The sequence below is a fragment of the Protopterus annectens genome, chromosome 13.part0 (assembly GCF_019279795.1).
Source record: "Protopterus annectens isolate FY-2018-M chromosome 13.part0, PAN1.0, whole genome shotgun sequence".
NCBI lineage: Eukaryota > Metazoa > Chordata > Ceratodontiformes > Protopteridae > Protopterus > Protopterus annectens.
Window position 1 is genome coordinate 955,640,061 of NC_056747.1, and position 18,246 is coordinate 955,658,306.

The following is an 18,246-nucleotide window of genomic DNA, read 5'->3' on the forward strand; positions in this document are numbered from 1 at the left end:
CCCCTAGGAGAGCACCAGTACCTACTTGGGACCTCAATTTTGTTTTAGAAAAACTAACACTGCCTCCATTTGAACCAGCCAGCACAGCTGATCTAAAATACTTGTCATGGAAAACTGCTCTGCTCCTAGCAATAACTTCAGCAAGAAGAGTCTTGGAGTTCCAGGCATTGATGGCTTTGGAACCTTTCCTCATCTTTCATCAGGACAGGGTTTCTCTCAGGACAAACCCAACATTCATGCCAAAAGTGGTTTCCAATGTGGCCTTAAATCAAACCATTCATTTGCCTACTTTCTACCCAAATCCCCAGAATAAAGGGTAAAGACTTCTGCACGCTTGGGATATACACAGGCAGCTACGATTTTATTTGGACAAAACAAAAGCTTTCAGAAAAACTGAGCAACTATTTGTAACATATGCTGCAAGATCACAAGGAAAGCCTATTACAAAGCAGACAGTCTCCAAATGGATAGGACACTGCATCCGCTTCTGTTATGCACAACATGGCAACTCTGTGCCTAAGGGCATCAGGCCTCATTCTACCAGAGCAGCAGCCACTTCAGCAGCTTTCCTCAGAGGGGTACCAACCAAAGACATTTTAGAAGCTGCAACCTGGAGCTCAGTGCACACTTTTACCAAGTACTACCACCTACTTCTCTACTCCAAATCCAGAGCAGGCATTGCCACTGCAGTTTGCAGGGCTTGTTAGCCTCGCCAAATCCAATCTAGACCCAGCCACCCAACCTCAGCTTTGGGATTCTACCCAAGTGTAATGACTGCAACAGTGAAACACGATGAACATAGAACAGTTGTGTACCTACCATAAATGTAGATGTTCGAATGTATTCACTGCTGCACTCCAGGTTACCCACCCACCATCCCCTTCTTTGCTGGGACTATTCTGTACTTCTCAACTCTATACAACCTATGTGGGTGTATTTGCTTGTAGATGAAGGAAATGTTTATAGTAATATATGCATGGTTGTTTTGCATATTTTTTATCTTTTCAGCCTTCCTACCTGGGGGCACCTGACATCTGGGGCAAGAAAAACTGAAGAAAACGGCGTCGGTTGCAACTTTTATACCCCTGGTGCACTGACGTCGGGGAAGAGGCGACAGCAACCGATGCCGGACCAAGACTTTGGAACTCGGGCCGACTACGGGTCACCTGCCAGCAGGATAACCCAAGTGTAATGACTGCAACAGTGAATACACTCGAACATCTACATTTATGGTAGGTACACAACTGTATTTTACCTACTGAGGCCTGTCAGTGAGTTCCTCCATACCTGGGTTTTTACTCTCTTTTGCAGCAGTTTCTTCCTTCTGTTGTAGAGTTTGTTTATGGCAGGGGACCACCAGATCAACTTCCTTGTTTTGGAGGGTAGCTTCTTGGTTTTGTTGGGGAATAGCACGATCCATGTACTCATGCAGGTGGTTGTAGAGTGCATTTGTGTAGGATTCAGCAGTCGTGACTGTATTGACTGTTGTCCATCTGCAGGGGCATAGCGGAGTTAGTTACAGTTTTGAGTAGGGTGAAGTTTGCTTTGGAAATTTTTTTATGATGGTTTCCTTGTGTTGGGGTGGGGTCGGGATGTGGATGTCTAGGGTGATTAATTTATGGTCTGATCTAACAAGTGAGGAGTTGATCTTGGGCATTGAGCACCGGTCACCCATGTTGGTAATGACCATGTCCAGAATATTGTTGGCCCTGGTGGGGGTGTTGACAAGTTGCTCCAGGGTGTTAAGAGTTTATAAATTCCAGGAATCGTTGAGCAAGGGGATTAGTACAAGAGTAGTTTTCCCAGTTAATGTTGGGGTAATTGAAATCGCCCATTATTATAGTATTTGGTTGGACCCTCATTTTTTCCAATGTCCCCAGGAACGAGGAGTTGAGGGTCCTGGGTCATGGTGGGGGATCTGTAACCAGCTGCAATTTGGAATGCATTTTTGCCCTGGGTTAGTTGCACTTGGATGATTTCAGAGGTATCGTGTTTTGCAACTAGCCTGGAGGCGTGGATGTCCTTGATGAATATGGACACACCTCCGCCCTTCGTGTTTCGGTCTGGGTTTTGTGGCCGAAACGTGTGGTATGAATTATAGCTTGGTAGTGCTGCGGTGCTCTCTGGACCCTTAAACCAGGTCTCAGTCACTGCACCGATATTGATATTCTCCATTTTGAGGAGTGCCTCGAGTGAGTGCATTTTGAGGTTTAGACTCCTAGCATTGAGCAGCATTGCCCTCAGTTTTTTTTGTTTTTTGAGCCTTGCCTAAAAAAAGGCACTATAGGGGCGGCAAGAGGCTTGGCCAATATCCTGAATCCCAGGGCTGAGAGGTGCAGGCCATCTCTGGCAAAGCATCGTGGCCTGTCAAGCATGTCATCCCAGGCATCATAAGTCGGATGTATGGCTTATGGAAGGTTTAGCCATTGGTACCCCTGCCAGACATCAGTGACGATAGCTCATCTGTTTGGAATCCTACAACAGTGATCAGAAGGACATCTACTTGTAAGTTCTTAAACAACTGTACTTTCCTACTGCTTCTGCCTCATTTGCCAGAGATGTTTCTGAGGTTGCATTCCTCCAGAGCTCTGCATGCTCTCCCTTTGAGAAAGCATCATTCCAGCAGAATATTGAAGAAAACAAAAGACATTTTAAGCGCATACTTTTGCAATACAAACATTATGGTATTTGCTGAAGTTTTAATATTTTGCTTTGGCATAATTCATGAGGTTTTGACTGTAATTCAGTACAACAGTGTTAAATCATTTTACAATAAAAATGTATTACTCTGTTTTAATGATTTTTAGAATTTTTTTGCAAACAAAATAGATTACAGGGGAAGAAAAAGAAAGACAAGAAGGTATAATGATATAGGTAAACAGCAGTGACTGCCTTCCATCTTATTTGCCGGATGTATTTAAAAGATCCATTTGTGCCTCACAGCAAGAGGTTCTCCGGTTTGATCCTCTGCTCGGGTGCCTTCTGTGCAGAGTTTGCATGTCCTCCCTGTGGTCATGTGGGTTTCCACCAGGTGCTCCAGTTTCCTCCCACATCCCAAAGACATGCTGTAGGTGGATTGAACACTCTAAATTGGCCCTAGGTGTGAGTGCATGCATGTGTGGGTGCCTTCTGTTGAAGGTTGGGCGCTGGGCTGGCAACTCGACACTTTAAAACTCCACTGCCAATCATGAGCGGACAGGTGATCTGCTGTGGCGACCCCTAACCGGGAAAAGCCGAAAGAAGAAGTTATTTGTTTATCTCACAGAAATCGTGCATCTCAGTATGCGCTTACAATGCATGGCGGTAGAACAAAACAAGAGGGTGGTAGTGGTGAGGGTGCAACAATGAAACACTTTTGGAATTTTTCCTGTTAAAAGCAGCATAAGAACAATCACTTTGATGAAAAGGTCATTGCATTGTCAGGACCAAGGTGCATGTAACAAAAATCAGGAAGAAGCTTTAATTTTTTTAAAACATGGGATATCCTACTCAAATCAAGACATTTGAAAGCCAGTTTGGGACAACTTCATTTCCACTTGAAAATACAGTACAAATTAACCATACCTTCCAGCTTCCTGCTTTTTTCATACACTGGAAATATGTGGCAGCTTAGGTTTTACCTGAATTGCATGTATAATTTCAGGAACGGTCTTCTAGCAGAAAAAGAAGGGTGGCTATGCAAACCTTGTTGTAGTAGAATTGCTAAATAACTTGTGCTTTGCTATCAGGCATTGAGCAGTCCACTGAAAAATGTGGAATGCTTTCACTGAATTGTTGCTGCTGTTTCTAAAGTAAGATTAGATTAGATTTGATCTGATCTATTTTCATTTACATCAATTAATGGCTGTTAACGACGACATTGCTGAACTGTGGTGTTAAGGATGTTTTTTTTTTCTTATCACCAAGACTGTATGATCCCAGAGTGAGAATATTTAGAGATGAGGTATAATGGCATTTGCTTGTATTTCTTATTTCACAGTTCACTGTAATTCTGTCATCGTAAATACTGCGAATGTTGAAATTGCTGCTGTCAAAGACTAGTCTTTCTCCAGTGCTTGCTTCAAAAACTCTTTGTTGTGGACATATGTGCCTTGGCAGCTTTGTCAGTTTACATCTTCACCAAATTGTATTCCTTAGACTGAGATCCCAGAAGTCCATTTTCATTTGGCACAGCTGTGATTCAGGACTTTTTTGTGAGCCTTTGCCTTTAGCTTTTTCTCTGGTTTAGGCCTCATAGGAGCTTTAATTTTATTTCTTGGGATTCTTCTAAACAAGTTATACGTAGTGTAAGCCTTCTGAGGTCCAGCATAACTGATGCTTGCTAACCATGTAAGTTGAACTCTGAGGAAACTGTGGAGTGTGTACTTTTCCTCCTACTATTTCCATGTGACTGCACAACCTTTCCCATCCTCTGGATGGATTGCGCAGTCATTTAGGTAATTTGCAAGTTGTATTTGTTTAATAGATAGGGGCTGAGATTGTAGAATGGCTGGGAATGCTCTCCTAGTCTTGCGCTCGGCATCAAAGCAAATACTGTCAGGAGTCTCAAGCATCCTGGTGCTTAAAATGAAAGGCAGTTTAGCCACTTAGCAAGCTGGGTATAAAATCCAGACTTTGTTCTCCTCAAAAGGCTTCCTCACAAATCAGCTGATGTGGGAGAATGCATGCCTGTTGTTCCTGGTAAATATGTTGCACAGCTGTATTATGATGAATAGTTCCGTGAAATTTTGGTATGCAGGCCAGTTCCTGTTATAGTACTGCAGTCATTGATCTTGTCTCCTGTTTTTTTGTTAAATGTTGTGGGTTATTTTTGAGTAGCAGGAGAGTAGTAATGGGGAGTCTGCATTGCATTCCTGTACATACTTGTGTTATGATTTGCATCTGTTTGGAACGGTGTTTCTGAATGTAATATTAATGGCTTTTCTTAAATATTTGCTGTAATGCAGGAGTTTCTTCAAAAAAATTCTTTACGTTTTATGCTTGTGGTATGCTCCCTTTTTCTTTGTATTATCTAACATTTTGGTGCTTGTGGGATATTTTTCAGATTTTTGATTGAGTTTACTGAAAGATAGAGTTTGAATTCTCATGCCACCAGAGGTGTCAAGTAAGAGGTAAGAAAGAATGAGCTTTGTTCTGGTTTTAAACGTGCCTAGTTTCTTTCATCAGAAAGTTGAAATCATTTTGCACTCCCATGTCTGTACCCAATTGGAAAATATGGATGGTTTTGCGAAAAAAATTGTATTTGATAAGTTTATTTAAAATTAAAACAGCATATTGATGTTTTCTAATGCATTTATCCTTTTGACCGAGTTGAAGATATGATGGAATTAATGCAAGTTATAGAATTTCATTCTGTTATACAATTCTATGAATGTGTAATTTAGCATAAAATGTGTTATGGGTTATCAAGATGATACCTTATAAGGTCTAGGTGACCAAGGGAAGGGTTGATGGCCCTTTTCATGGGGTAGACAAGACTGAGTGGCAAGCGAACTAGTAAGTAGGTACTGGGACATGGACAGTAGTTGATGGTTGCAAGGAAATGAAAACAATATTTATAATTGTATGCCTTTGCAGATGTGTTTTCTAGTAGGTGGAACCTGTTTTTCTGTTTTCACTTTAACTTTATTATTCAAGGTCATTCAGATTTACAGTCTGTCCACTGATTCTTTATGCTTTTTACACGTGTTTTAATTTTTCCATCTGTGTGCAGGGGCACTGCATTATCTTGCATGGTATAATGTTTTCTATGCTTTTTACCAATTCCCTGTGCCTTGTTCAACCACTGATGGTTACACACACAGTTTTTGTACATCGGTCCTTAAGTTGGCTGTTTACAACCAACAGTGAAGTAATTTTCTCTGGGCTAAATACTACAGTATCTTTAGACTTCTGATTCTTCTGAACAGTTGACAACATTTTACTCAGTTTAATTTCTCCAAGTCTTTTGGGTTTTAATACCGGGATGAGAATGGACCCCATTCCCAAGTCAAAGTGTGATTGAAACAACACTAATTTCATGTACTTTAATCTTTGATGTTAGCCAGAAGTGCTCTTCGCAGCACCCGCAGTGTGCCTAGAATTGACTCCTGCTCCAATTTGTACGGAGTTACATGTATCAGTAACATATCTAAGTACGATTGTAAATTCTATTTTATAGGAACCATTTCTCCTTCTGCTCTTGGAATTGCCTAGGTATCCTTCTTCCACATTGCCCCTCTTCTGCCTGAAAAGCCTTTTATTTTACGTTTTACTGTCAAACTCAAGCTGTGTACATCCAAACTGTATACACGTACACTATGTAAATAAAGGGGAACATAAGTTGCTAGCATTCCTGCTTTTATTTTTCTGTTCTCTCTTTTTGCACTTTAATCTTCTATTAGAGCAAGGAACCATTTAATCCATGTATTTACTTCTTCCGGCTTTTCCTGGTTAGGGGTCGCCACAGCGGATCACCTGTCCGCTCATGATTGGCAGTGGAGTTTTACGGTGTCGAGTTGCAAGCCCGGTGCCCAGCCTTTCACAGAAGGTATACACACACACACACACACACACACACACACACACACACACACACACACACACACACACACACACACACACACACACACACACTTACTTTAGAGTGTCCAATCCACCTACAGCATGTCTTTGGGATGTGGGAGGAAACCAGAGCACCCGGATGAAACCCATGCAGACTCTGCAAAGAAGGCCCCCAGCCGAGGATCGAACCCGAGAAACTCTTGCTGATCGAGGTGGCAACGCTAACTGCTGCACCACCGCAGCCACCCAAAAGGGTTGGAGCAAATTACACAGGAAAATATGGGAATTGTGGGAACAAAACATACAATGGAGGAATGAGCTTTAAAAGAAGGCAGGATTTGAATGAGCTATGTAATGTTTGATGTACAATGATTGGGTAGACTAAGTGATGAATAATGTTTGCAATGAAAATATATCTATGTTTTGTTATGTATATGTTTGCTACTAAGTGCCATTTTTTCTAATATTACTATTCTAGCTTAGGTTTGTCCATTTTTTAAAAATTCTTTATTTTTGGTTTCTGTCTGGACGTCCACCTCTGTTGTTAATATTAACAGGTTCATAGGTAGGTACTAGGCTATCTGCCCGAGGGCATTTATAAGCCTAGCCAGAGTGTTTCAGCTTTCGCCGTTCCATTGATTAATTAACTGAGTCTCTGCAAGAAGATCCAACTAAGTGATCCCAGGGGTGTATTTTCTGTTACCCATCCACTTGTCAAGGTTTCTCTTGAAGAGTGTTAGTGAGGGGCTCTACCTAATGTAGTTAGGAATTTTGTTCCAAAGCATGGGGAGTCTCTGTGATAGGAATCTATCCCTCCAGCATGTTCTATTTATTGTTGTGGCGAGGTTTAGCTCACTAGAGCGAGTGGCTCGCAGTGACTTGGAATTCTTTAGGTGGAGCATGTCCATCAATTCCAAGTTGGACATGGCTTTGTAAGTCAGGCAGAGATCACTTCTGAGTAAGCGATATGCCACTGAGTGCAGCTGGAGTTTTTCCAGTAGGGCTGCATAGGACATATGTTGGAGACCAGTAATCCTCTTGGTGAAGTACTTTTGTGGTCTTTCCAGCTGTTGGAAGTGTCTTGTAAGGTACATCCCAAACTGGGCATTGTACTCTATGATGGGTCTGATGAGTGACGGGTAGAGGGGCACTATAACCTCTCTATTTCTAGATGCAAACCCTTTAGTAATTAGATGGGCTACATAGGAGGATTTCCTAACTACTTTGGCAATATGATTGTCAAAGGAGAGATTACTATCTACCTGGGTCCCCAGATCTCTTATTACCTCTTCTGTATTAAGGGGGCTGCCACCTTTGTGGTAATTCATGGGTGTTTTGTTTTTCCCAAATGGGATGACTATGCATTTTTTGGCATTTAGCTTGAGACCATGACTTTGACAACAGGTGTTCGTCTTAGTAAGGCCCTTTTGGAGAATGTCTGTGTCAGCCGAAGAGTCAGTTATGGCTCCCAGTTTGCAGTCATCTGTGAAACCTGGTTAGCCGTAGTCCTCCTGTGTTTGCCTGTACTTCTGAGAAGTATATGCCAAACAGTAGGGATCCCAGGACTGAGCCTTGTGGGACACCACTTGTGACTGGTTTAGTCTCGGACCTGGGGCCCACTATTCTTACCGTGTGAGTTCTGTCTGTAAGCCAGTTGGCAACCCATCTCGTGACGTAGGGGTTTATGTTCAGGCTGGTCAGTTTTTCTATAATTCCCGAGTGGGGGATGGTGTCAAAAGCCTTGGCGAGGTCAAGGTAGGCTGTGTGAACTACCTTCCCATCATCTATGGCCTTGGTGATTGTCTTGAAGAAGTTAACCAGGTTTAGTAGGCATGATCTGCCCTTAAAGCTGAACTGGGTCGGGTCAAGTGTTTGGAGGTTCCCAATGTCGTTGTTAATGAGTTCCATGATGATGCGCTCCATAGCCTTGCAGACCAGGCTAGTCAGGCTTATGGGGCGATAGTTACCAGGGTCAGTTGTGGCCCCTCATTTGTGGAGCGGAATACCCATTGCTGTGCGCCATTCTATGGGCACGTAACCTGTGGAGAGGTTGAGGTTGACCAGTGTGTTTAGGTGGGGTTAGTTCGTTCTGTAGTTCGTGCAAGACGCAGCATGGGACACCATCTGGCCCCATTGATGCTGTGCTGTTGGCTTTTGAAAGGGCTGATTTCACCTGTGCGTCTGATTTCTGGGGCACTACACTTTTCCCGTGTTGTTGTGGGCCCTTTTGGGGGTCAGAGGGGGGTGAAGTTTGCACTGAATTATCTGCCAGGATGTTTGCAATATCAGTGGGTTCAGTATATTTTGTGCTATTTTGCACTAGCTCACAGCATATCTGCGAGTTGCCGCTTAGATTCTTGACATAGCTAAAGAAGGCTTTGTGGTAATCTTTCGAATCCTTGGATATTTTTCTTTCGAAGTTAGCCTTGGAGGATTTTATGAGGGACCTTAGTTTCTTACTGATACTGATCAGGGATATATTTCCTTCTTTGGATTTGCTTTTTTTTCTGAACTAGTTTCCTCCTTCTATTGTATAGCCTGTTTATGGCATGGGTCTACCAGACTGGTTTCCTTCTCTTAGGGGAGTGAATCTTGGTTTTGCTGGGATGGCATGATCCATGCATCCTTGCAGGTGCTCATAGAGTGCATTTGTAAAGGTTCCTGCATCTTGGACACTTATCCTTTAGCGTGGGGGCTGTGAAACTTACCACCTCTGACTTAAGTAAGGCGAAGTTTGCTATAGAAAAGTTTTTCACTGTGGTTTCCTTGGTTGGTGGTGTGGACATCCAGAGTGATTAGTTTATGGTCTGATCTAACCAGTGACGGGTTGACCTCTGGTGTGGAACACCTGTCGCCCATGTTGGTGATGACCAGGTCCAATATGTTTTCACCTCTGGTAGGGGAGTTTACCAGGTGATCCAGGGCATTTGAGTTGATAAATTCCAGGAAGCGCTGGACATGAGTTTGTACTTGAGTAGTTTTCCCAGTTAATGGTAGGGTAATTGAAATTTCCCAATATCAGGGTGTTCGGTAGGACCTTCATGTTTTCCATTGTCTCCAGAAAGGCGGAGTGGTGGTCCTGGGTCATGGAGGGTGATCTGTAGCAGGCCACAATTTGCATTGCAGATTTGCCTGATGTTAGTTGCACATGGATGATCTCGGGGGTATCATGCTGTGCCACTAACCTGGAGGTGTAGGTATCCTTGATGAATATGGATGCACCCCCTCCTTTTGTGTTTTGGTCCATGTTCTGTGGCCGAAATGTGTGGTATGAGTTGTAGCCCGGTAGTTCTGGGGTGCTCTGTGGAGCCTTGAACCAGATTTCAGTTACTGCACAGATGTCTACGTTCTCCATACTGAGGAGTGCTTTGAGCACGTGCATTTTAAGATTTAAACTCTTGACGTTGAGTAGCATAACCCTCAATTTTTTATTTGTGCTGTTTACGGAGGTGGCTTTGACTTTTGAGCCTTGCCTAAAAAAGGCAGTATGGGGCAGCAAGAGCCTTGGCCAGTATTTGAAAGCCAAATGGTGACAGGTGCAAGCCATCTCTTGCAAAGCAACGAGGCCTGTTGAGCATGTCGTCCCAGGCTGACAGACACTGGATCCCCTTTGAATAACACCAGAAGCTTAGCCAATTGTTGAAATTGATAATTTTTTTCTTTATACTGCGGTATCATTCTTGGTGAGGGCAGGATGCTACTCGGGGTCAGGGTCATACCCGCCTGGGCTACATGATCAGAGAGCTCTTCCATGTCTCTTTTCATGTAGTCCGGGGAAGTACGTCTCAGGTCATTCACACCAACATGAACAATGACAGAGTCATATTTGTACTTATTCTGGAATGACCTGAGTGCTTTTGTTATGTGGTGGATTCTGGCTCCCGACAGGCAGCTAACAGTAACCTTCTCCTTGTCCAGCCTAGTGAGTGGGACGTCAGTGTGCCTGACTATAGAGTCCCCTATTACTAGTGTGTTAGGTATGTTATTTCACCTTAAGGGCTGTGATTGTGCGGCACACTGATTTTGTGTTTTATGTGTTGTCTGGTTTGTGACAGGAGGTGCAGGTTTTTTGGGTGTCTGCTTTGGAGGTCTGTGATGCTTTTGCAGGTTTTTATTTAGAGCCTCTGAGTATGATTTAGTGTATTTATGTATATTTTTTTGCCAGTGCTGGTTTAGTATGTCTGTGTGAGGCTGGAGGTGTGGTGCGAGTGTTAACCTTCTCCTTATGACTGCCTGTTCCAGTCTTGGGTGGAGAGAGCTTAGCCTCCAATTTAGCTATATAATTGCATCTCTCGCATATGTTAATGTTTTGTGGTAGGAAGAGAGGGTTGTTTGTGTACATGAGGCAGTTGTAACATTGCCTCAGGATACCCAGGTTCACCAGCTGGACTGGAGATTATACCTGAAATTGCCAATTGGTCATGCCTGAATAGTAGGGTGAGCTGCTTGGTCGGTTGGTGAGGGGTGAATAATGAGCCTTGCCCTGCTGGGCAGTCAAGTGTCGGGGTATGTTAGTGCTTGCTATTAGGTCTGAGCAAGTGCTGGACTGTAGGATGCTTTTTAAGTGCTTAGGTTGAGAGTTACTTTCAAGGGAAAAACTGAAGAGGAGACTTGGTGGAGCGGGGATAAATTTAGCCCTAGCTAACCGGTACTGCCTGGGCGTGCAAATCCATGCAAACGTGGTTTTTATAGCATGGAAATGAAAGAGATAGAAATTAGCCCAAAATGGCTTATAAACTACTAACTTCTGGGCTGGAACCACTCCTCCAGGGACAGATGGCTGCTCAAAGCTCCCTCTCTCACAGGTGAACAGAGAAACCTCCCTCTATCCAAGTAAGGTATGGGCAACTCAGAAAATTGTAACACAGCCCTGAATTCAGCACTAGCCTGAAAAACTGGACTATACTAGCTTAGAAAGGTGGGAAACGAGGAATTTTTTTTTTTAAAGATAAAGGCAAAAGCAGTAAAAAAATAGACTTAAAACAGCTTTAAACGACTACAAACAGTAAAAATACACTTAAAATAGTTTTAGATGACTACAAGCAACCAGAAAAGTCTTTTAAACAAATTACCCAATTAACCATTAAAAAAATCTCAAAACCTGAGCCCTGTTCCTGTAGTCTTCAAATAGACAAGTTCTAACTGCACAGTCCTGCCACTGGGGTGCAGGGGAACCTTCTCCAAAAAAGAAGGCCTGGATTAGTGCTCAAGTTATACAAACAAAGCTAGATTCAGCAGGCCTGGATCTAGTCTATGCTACAGCAAACAAGACGCACCAATTTCAGTAAGAAACAGTTCAAATATGCAGGCACTATAAGCCTTTAACCAGAAATTCCCAGCTCAGAAGGGCAGAGTCCAGCCTCTCCTCCCACAAGAGTGCAGACCACAAACCTTCTTAATGTAAAATAACTGGCCTGAAGCCCAAGTGCTTAAACCAGAACTAGTACACTTTTAGAATAACAGACACTGAGCCCCTCAGTCAGCAGTTCCCAACTTAGAAGGATGTATTTGTGTTTCTTCCTACTTTATTTTGCTTTTGCGTCATCTTAAAAGTACTCACTTGTATTTATTACTGCTTGGTGTAACTGTCATTCTAAGCCTTTTGGTTTAAGCACTTAAGGTAGCTATATAATTGCATCCAATGTTAATGTTTTACATGAGGCAGTTGTAACATTGCCTCAGGATACCCAGGTTCACCAGCTGGACTGGAGATTATACCTGAAATTGCCAATTGGTCATGCCTGAAGGTAGCTTACATCCTTGGGCCCATCTCATTTGCTCACTCAAAAAAAAAAATTGCACTTTTTCATCTGCTTTTAATGTGAGCAAATGAGATGGGCTCAGGAGGAGTATCCAAATGCAAATTTACAAGATGGGCGGGCAGTTTCAAAGCCACCAAGATTAACACCAAAACAAAAGCAGGGAGGGTAAGTGGGGAACTAACTGAAAAAACAGAGCCACAAATAAATCAATTTAAATGCTGTATTATTTGAAAAAAGTGCAGATAAAGATTTACTTAAATTCACTTAAACATCCAGTTGATTTGATTTCATGCTTTCTCATGCTTAGTTTTTCCAGGTCAACCCAGGTAAAGAGTATGACTTCTTTAGTTACTGTTATTTCTTCTACTGTGTCCCTCTGTATAGTACCTTAAACTATCACAGCCTTCAAAAATGATCCCATGTGTCTTTCTTTCTCACATTCCCAGCATATACTATCTGTTAAGGGGAGCATTCTTTGAAACCTAGCTGGAATGTATAAAAGTGCTTATACAAGCACTTCAGTGCTGATGTTTTCAATTTTCTAATCTTTATTGCATATAATGGGGCTAAACATTCCCTCTGTTCTTATGTGTTCACTCTCTCTCAATTCTTTTGCCCTCAGTAAACTCTATAGAAGCCAACTCTTACCCATTTGAACTATTTACATGGCATGATGGTAATGTCTTTCTTCCTTGCATGGAGTAGCAGTTCCCATGGCACCCTTGCATTCTTCTGCCTAGTGACCGTCCAACTTCTTGTTTATAAGGCCTGTGCTTAGGTCCTGTGTTCCTGCTGTCTTACCTACCTTCTTCAGCATCTCCTATTCTAAGTTGGTATCTTATCTTGTCTTATTCTTCTTTTTGTTTTCAGCCTTTTCACTACTGTACTTTCTAGCTTTAATCCCTCTCCCCTTGGTATACACATGGGAATGTTCCAGAATCCTAGTTTTGCTTAGTAATTTGGTTTCCTATAGCCTTCTGTTTTCTGCTTTCTTTGTCTCATTTTCAGTCTCTTTACTGTAGCACTGTGTAAACTGTTGTGCCTATCCAACCTGCTATTTAATACTTCCAGTACACGGCTAGCTCTACTTTGCTTTGTTCTGGCTACAGTCTTCAGCTCTGCTGTACTTGAACTCAACTTTGCTGCTTTTCCTCCTCTATGTTTTGCACCTTAGCAATGATAGAACAACAGGTTGCTAAAACTCAGCAGTTAGGTTCCAGTTATTCCCCCACCCAGGTTTGCTTCTGTGACCGTCATTCTCTCATCACTGTTCCCTGTATTTGCCAAACCCCATTGATTAACCAAGTATCTATCCTCTTATTCTTTATTTGCTGTCTCTTCTGACCTTTTGCATTTGATTTCTCCCTTTTACAGGTTTGTGCCACTCTTGAATAAAATAAAAAATCTTCATCTTCTCTACTTCCCTTTTAAATCAGTTTACTCGCATTGCATTCTGTAATTTTTCATGTTGCCCTGTCCTTGAATAAATTAAGCTAAGCTGCTAACCCAACCTCCTTAGCACTGATTGGTTGAACCTATAACCATAACAGTTACCAAGCTGCAAGTCTTGTACTCTTGCAGGCTTCTTTCTTGTTGCTGTTTCATTTTGTAGCTGATACAGGAGGGTCAACTTCCCATAATTATCATTATTTTCAAACCATTGTTTCTGAAGTTCATAACAAATAGTCAGATAAGATTACCATTTTGAGATGGGAAAAAATTGTGTTTGCTTTATCAGATTAAAATGTCTAAAGTTGTTTCAGCCACTGTTTACTAGTTTCCAGTTCCTCTCAAATTTCCACTGAAATTTTTTATAAATAGTGTGATTAGTCCTCTGCAACATTATTTAACAGATTCCTTTCTTTTCCTGTAGCTTTCACAACCTTCGGTATGTTGGCTCTCATCTCCTCTCTTTCCACTAACTTCCTTTGGAATAAGGGAAGGGCTTGGCAGGTAACACTTCCCTCATCTTTTTTGGTTAGTGTCCTTCCTCCAGTCTCTTGCTGGTTGCCTGATTCACTGTGGTCCCTAACTTCAAGTCACCTCTTGTCTCCTGCTGAAGTCCTCCAATGCTGAATTCGGATCTGGGTGTGTCTCTTTAGGGTAAAAGACTTAAAATGTCACTGGGTAAAATGGTTTAAATCAAATCTTCATTGCTCTAGCCGGCCTAGTTGTGGAGATGCAGGCATTTATTTTGCTGCTTGTTTGAAAATACCCACATTGAATCCACTTTCAGAATCTGTCAGTTTCTCCACAACTTTGACAAAATCGCTGTTGTGGTACACTCTAAACTAAACTTAAATACTATGGGTCCATGTTGTTTTTTGCCCTTCCTGATGAGGTGTTCACTTTGTGGGCCCTTTCCCTTTCTCTCTCCTGGAAAGGTATTTCTGTCCAGTTATTCCCCCACCCAGGTTTGCTTCTGTGACCGCTATTCTCTCATCACTGTTCCCTGTGTATTTGCCAAACCCCATTGATTAACCAAGTATCTATCCTCTTATTCTTTATTTGCTGTCTCTTCTGGACCTTTTGCATTTTGATTTCTCCTTTTACAGGTTTGTGCCACTCTTGAATAAAATAAAAATCTTCATCTTCTCTACTTCCCTTTTAAATCAGTTTACTCGCATTGCATTCTGTAATTTTTCATGTTGCCCTGTCCTTGAATAAATTAAGCTAAGCTGCTAACCCAACCTCCTTAGCACTGATTGGTTGAACCTATAACCATAACAGTTACCAAGCTGCAAGTCTTGTACTCTTGCAGGCTTCTTTCTTGTTGCTGTTTCATTTTGTAGCTGATACAGGAGGGTCAACTTCCCATAATTATCATTATTTTCAAACCATTGATGTCCTTCATGGATGCATCTGCAGTCATAACAATTGGGTTGTCCTGTCGTCAGGCAGCCCTTCAGTCGGCCGGATTCCAAAGTCCGGGTCCGGCTTCGGCTGATGTCGCACTTCACCCGACATCATCTCTGTTGGTCTTCGGGTATAAAGGCATCAGCCGACGCCATTTTCCTCAGTCTTTCTTGCGGCTGCGCCAAGCAGAAGCTGTTCGCAAGTGCCGGTCGGTCGGATCCAGAGATTACTTCTACGAATACTATCAAGACTTCTAAAGCTAAGTACCCTGTTGGGGACTCTTTCTTGCCTCAGCCGATGTCAGAAAAGTTAATAATTGTTTAACCTGTGGGAAACAAATACCTCATAAAGATTTCCACTCTTATTGTCTGCCTTGTTTAGGCCCAGCCCACGACGAGCAGCCTGTTCGGCCTGTAAGCTTCATTCAACCTGACGAACGCTTAGGCGTCGGTCGGAGTTTGCTGAACAGTTTTTCGGTTCTGATTTTGCGTATATTATGCCGCCGGATCCTCCGACTACCCAAACTGCTAAAAACGCAAAGATAAAGACCGACACTTCGGGTCCGCGGTTTCGGCCGAAACCATGGTTAAGCAAATCATGAGTGTCTCGGTTTCGGCGAAACCGAGAAAACTGATCAAAGTACAGCTGAATCTATCACTACCACTGAGGCCCCTGCTTCTCTTGAATCGGCCTCAGAAATTTTATCCACTACGGTGGTTGCCACTGACTTATCAGACACCATTCCCTTGGATGTCTCTACCCCAGCACGTGGTGCTGCTAGGCCTCCAGCAGCCATGTCCATTAAGGCCTTTGCCAGGGCTAAAGCAGCCAAAACTACTAAAACAGTGCCTCCTGTTAAACCCCTACAACCAGGCCCTCTGCTAGTTCTCAAATGCTTACTCTGGCAGAAGATTTAATTTCATTAATTAGGGGATCTCAATCTCACCCAGACAGGGCCTCTCAGCCCCCAGAGAAGAGACCTAGGGCAGACCCCCCCGAGCCTGTGTCCTCTGATGATTCTGCCGATGAATCAGACATAACAGACCAGCCAGAGGCTCCTTTCTCCAATTATGAAGACTCAGATGCTGAAGAATCCATTCCAGCTGCTTCTCCACCAGAAGAATTCTCCTTTGGGGAAACCTTACATGCCATGCGAGAGTAGTTCCAATGGCAGCAGCAGGATTTCTCAGACTCCAGAAAAAGACTTAGGACCTTTCTGCACCTTCCACAGCACAGGCCCTTAGCTATACCTCCTGTCCTCTCTGTGGTGGACGATGCCTTCAATGATGTCTGCTCTGCACCAGATTCTTTACCTCCAGCCCCTGCCAAACCAGACAGATTTTACAGGGTACCAGACACTCATCACCACCTTTACAAGGCCCCACTTGCAGACCCAAACTATATCCCAGGGTCCCAGGGCAGTAGCCTCGACCACAGCTAAAAACCCTATTCCTTCTGAAAGGGAAGCCAGGTCATTAGACAGATGGGGCAAAAAGGTCTACACCTCAGCTACTCTCTCAGCTAGAGCTTTAAACTGTCAGTTTCACATGATACAATACCAAGAGTTTATGCTTGATCAGTTAACAAAAAAGCTATCCTCTGATGACTCTATTGATAAGAAATATGTATTAGACATGGTAAATAACATACAACAGGTTAGTAACCATTCCTTAAAATGTGGCTATGATGCACTGGAGGCTTCATTTAGATCAGCCATGACTGGCACAGTGATAAGAAGACATGCATGGCTAAAGGAACAAGCTTACCGGATCATGTTAAAGCAAAGTTATTAGATGCTCCTATGGATAAGACCAGCTTGTTTGGTACACCTGCCCAGCAGGTAATGAAGAAAATGGAAGAAAAGGCAAAATCTGTTCAAACGGTTAAAGATTTCTTGCAGGTTCAACCCCAAGGTTTAGCAGGAACTGGCCTGCCAAAAATTGGTCCTTTCCTGACTCCACAAGATCCCAAAGGGGCAGGAATAGACGTTCCAGAGGCAGAAACCAATCCAGAGGAGGTGTCTACAGAGGACGACAGTGGCAAGGTAACAACAGAGGCACAGACACAACCACTGCCACTACAACAACACAACCACAGTGACTTACCTCTAAATCCGCCTACCAGGGAACAAATAGCAGCTCCATTAGGCGCAAATTAACCTTATTTTCAAGAACTGGCACTATATCACAAAAGACAAGTGGATTTTACAAACCATAGATCAAGGTTACGGTTCCACTTCCACACTTTACCAGTCAAAGAGGAATGCCAAACCTACCTCCAAATCAAAAACAGAGGCTCTACAACAGATAATGCAATTAGCAAACATGAGAGCTGTGGAAAGAGTGCCAACAACAGAACAAGGAAAGGGATTCTACTCCAGACTATTCCTAGTTCCAAGAAAGGAAAAAGTTGGAGACCTATTCTCGACCTGTCCACCTTAAATACATACATCATTGTCCCAAAATTCAAAATGTTGACCCTACAGCAACTTCTTCCATGCTGGGCAAGGAGTGTTGGCTGGTAACTCTAGATCTCAAGGAGGCATACCTGCACGTCCCCATTCGACCAATCTGCAGAAGATACCTCAGATTTCTTGCAGGATCAGAGCATTATCAATTCTCAGCATTGCCCTTTGGCTTATCTACTGCCAGAGTATTCACAAAATGCCTGGCATCAGTAATCGCCCACTGCAGACTACAGGGAATTCAAATTTACCCATACCTGGACGACTGCCTAATACAAGGGGACAACAAAAGCAAGCTGACAACAGATTTACAAAGGGTCATTTACTTGCTACAAGCACTGGGATACACAGTCAATTTACAAAAATCAAGGCTGATACCATCCCAAACAAGGACATTCTTGGGAATTGGACACAGTAAGACAAATGGCATTCCTAACTGCAGAAAAACTTCTTGGCTCTAACAAAACAGAACAAGTTAACAGCAAGAAAAGTACTGCAGGCCTTGGGCTTCATGGCATCATGCATAATCTTGGTCCCACTTCCCAGACTACATATGAGAAAACTACAGTGGTACCTCAAGAATTTATGGTCCCAACACAGGCACAGCCTAGAAACAGAAAT

At 42.9% G+C, this 18,246-nt stretch overlaps 1 protein-coding gene across 4 annotated transcripts in view; it reads left to right on the top strand.

Moving 5' to 3' along the window:
- The window catches only part of LOC122787814 (signal transducer and activator of transcription 5B-like), a 2,227,565-nt gene that overhangs the window by 435,091 nt on the left and 1,774,228 nt on the right, over positions 1–18,246 (top strand). For 2 of the 4 annotated variants that reach the window (XM_044054721.1, XM_044054720.1), the window contains exon 2: positions 5,045–5,111. The exons of the other annotated variants lie outside the window; for them this stretch is intronic. The gene's annotated coding sequence lies outside the window, so the exon portion shown is untranslated. The remainder of the gene's footprint in view (positions 1–5,044; positions 5,112–18,246) is intronic. 4 annotated transcript variants of the gene reach the window in all.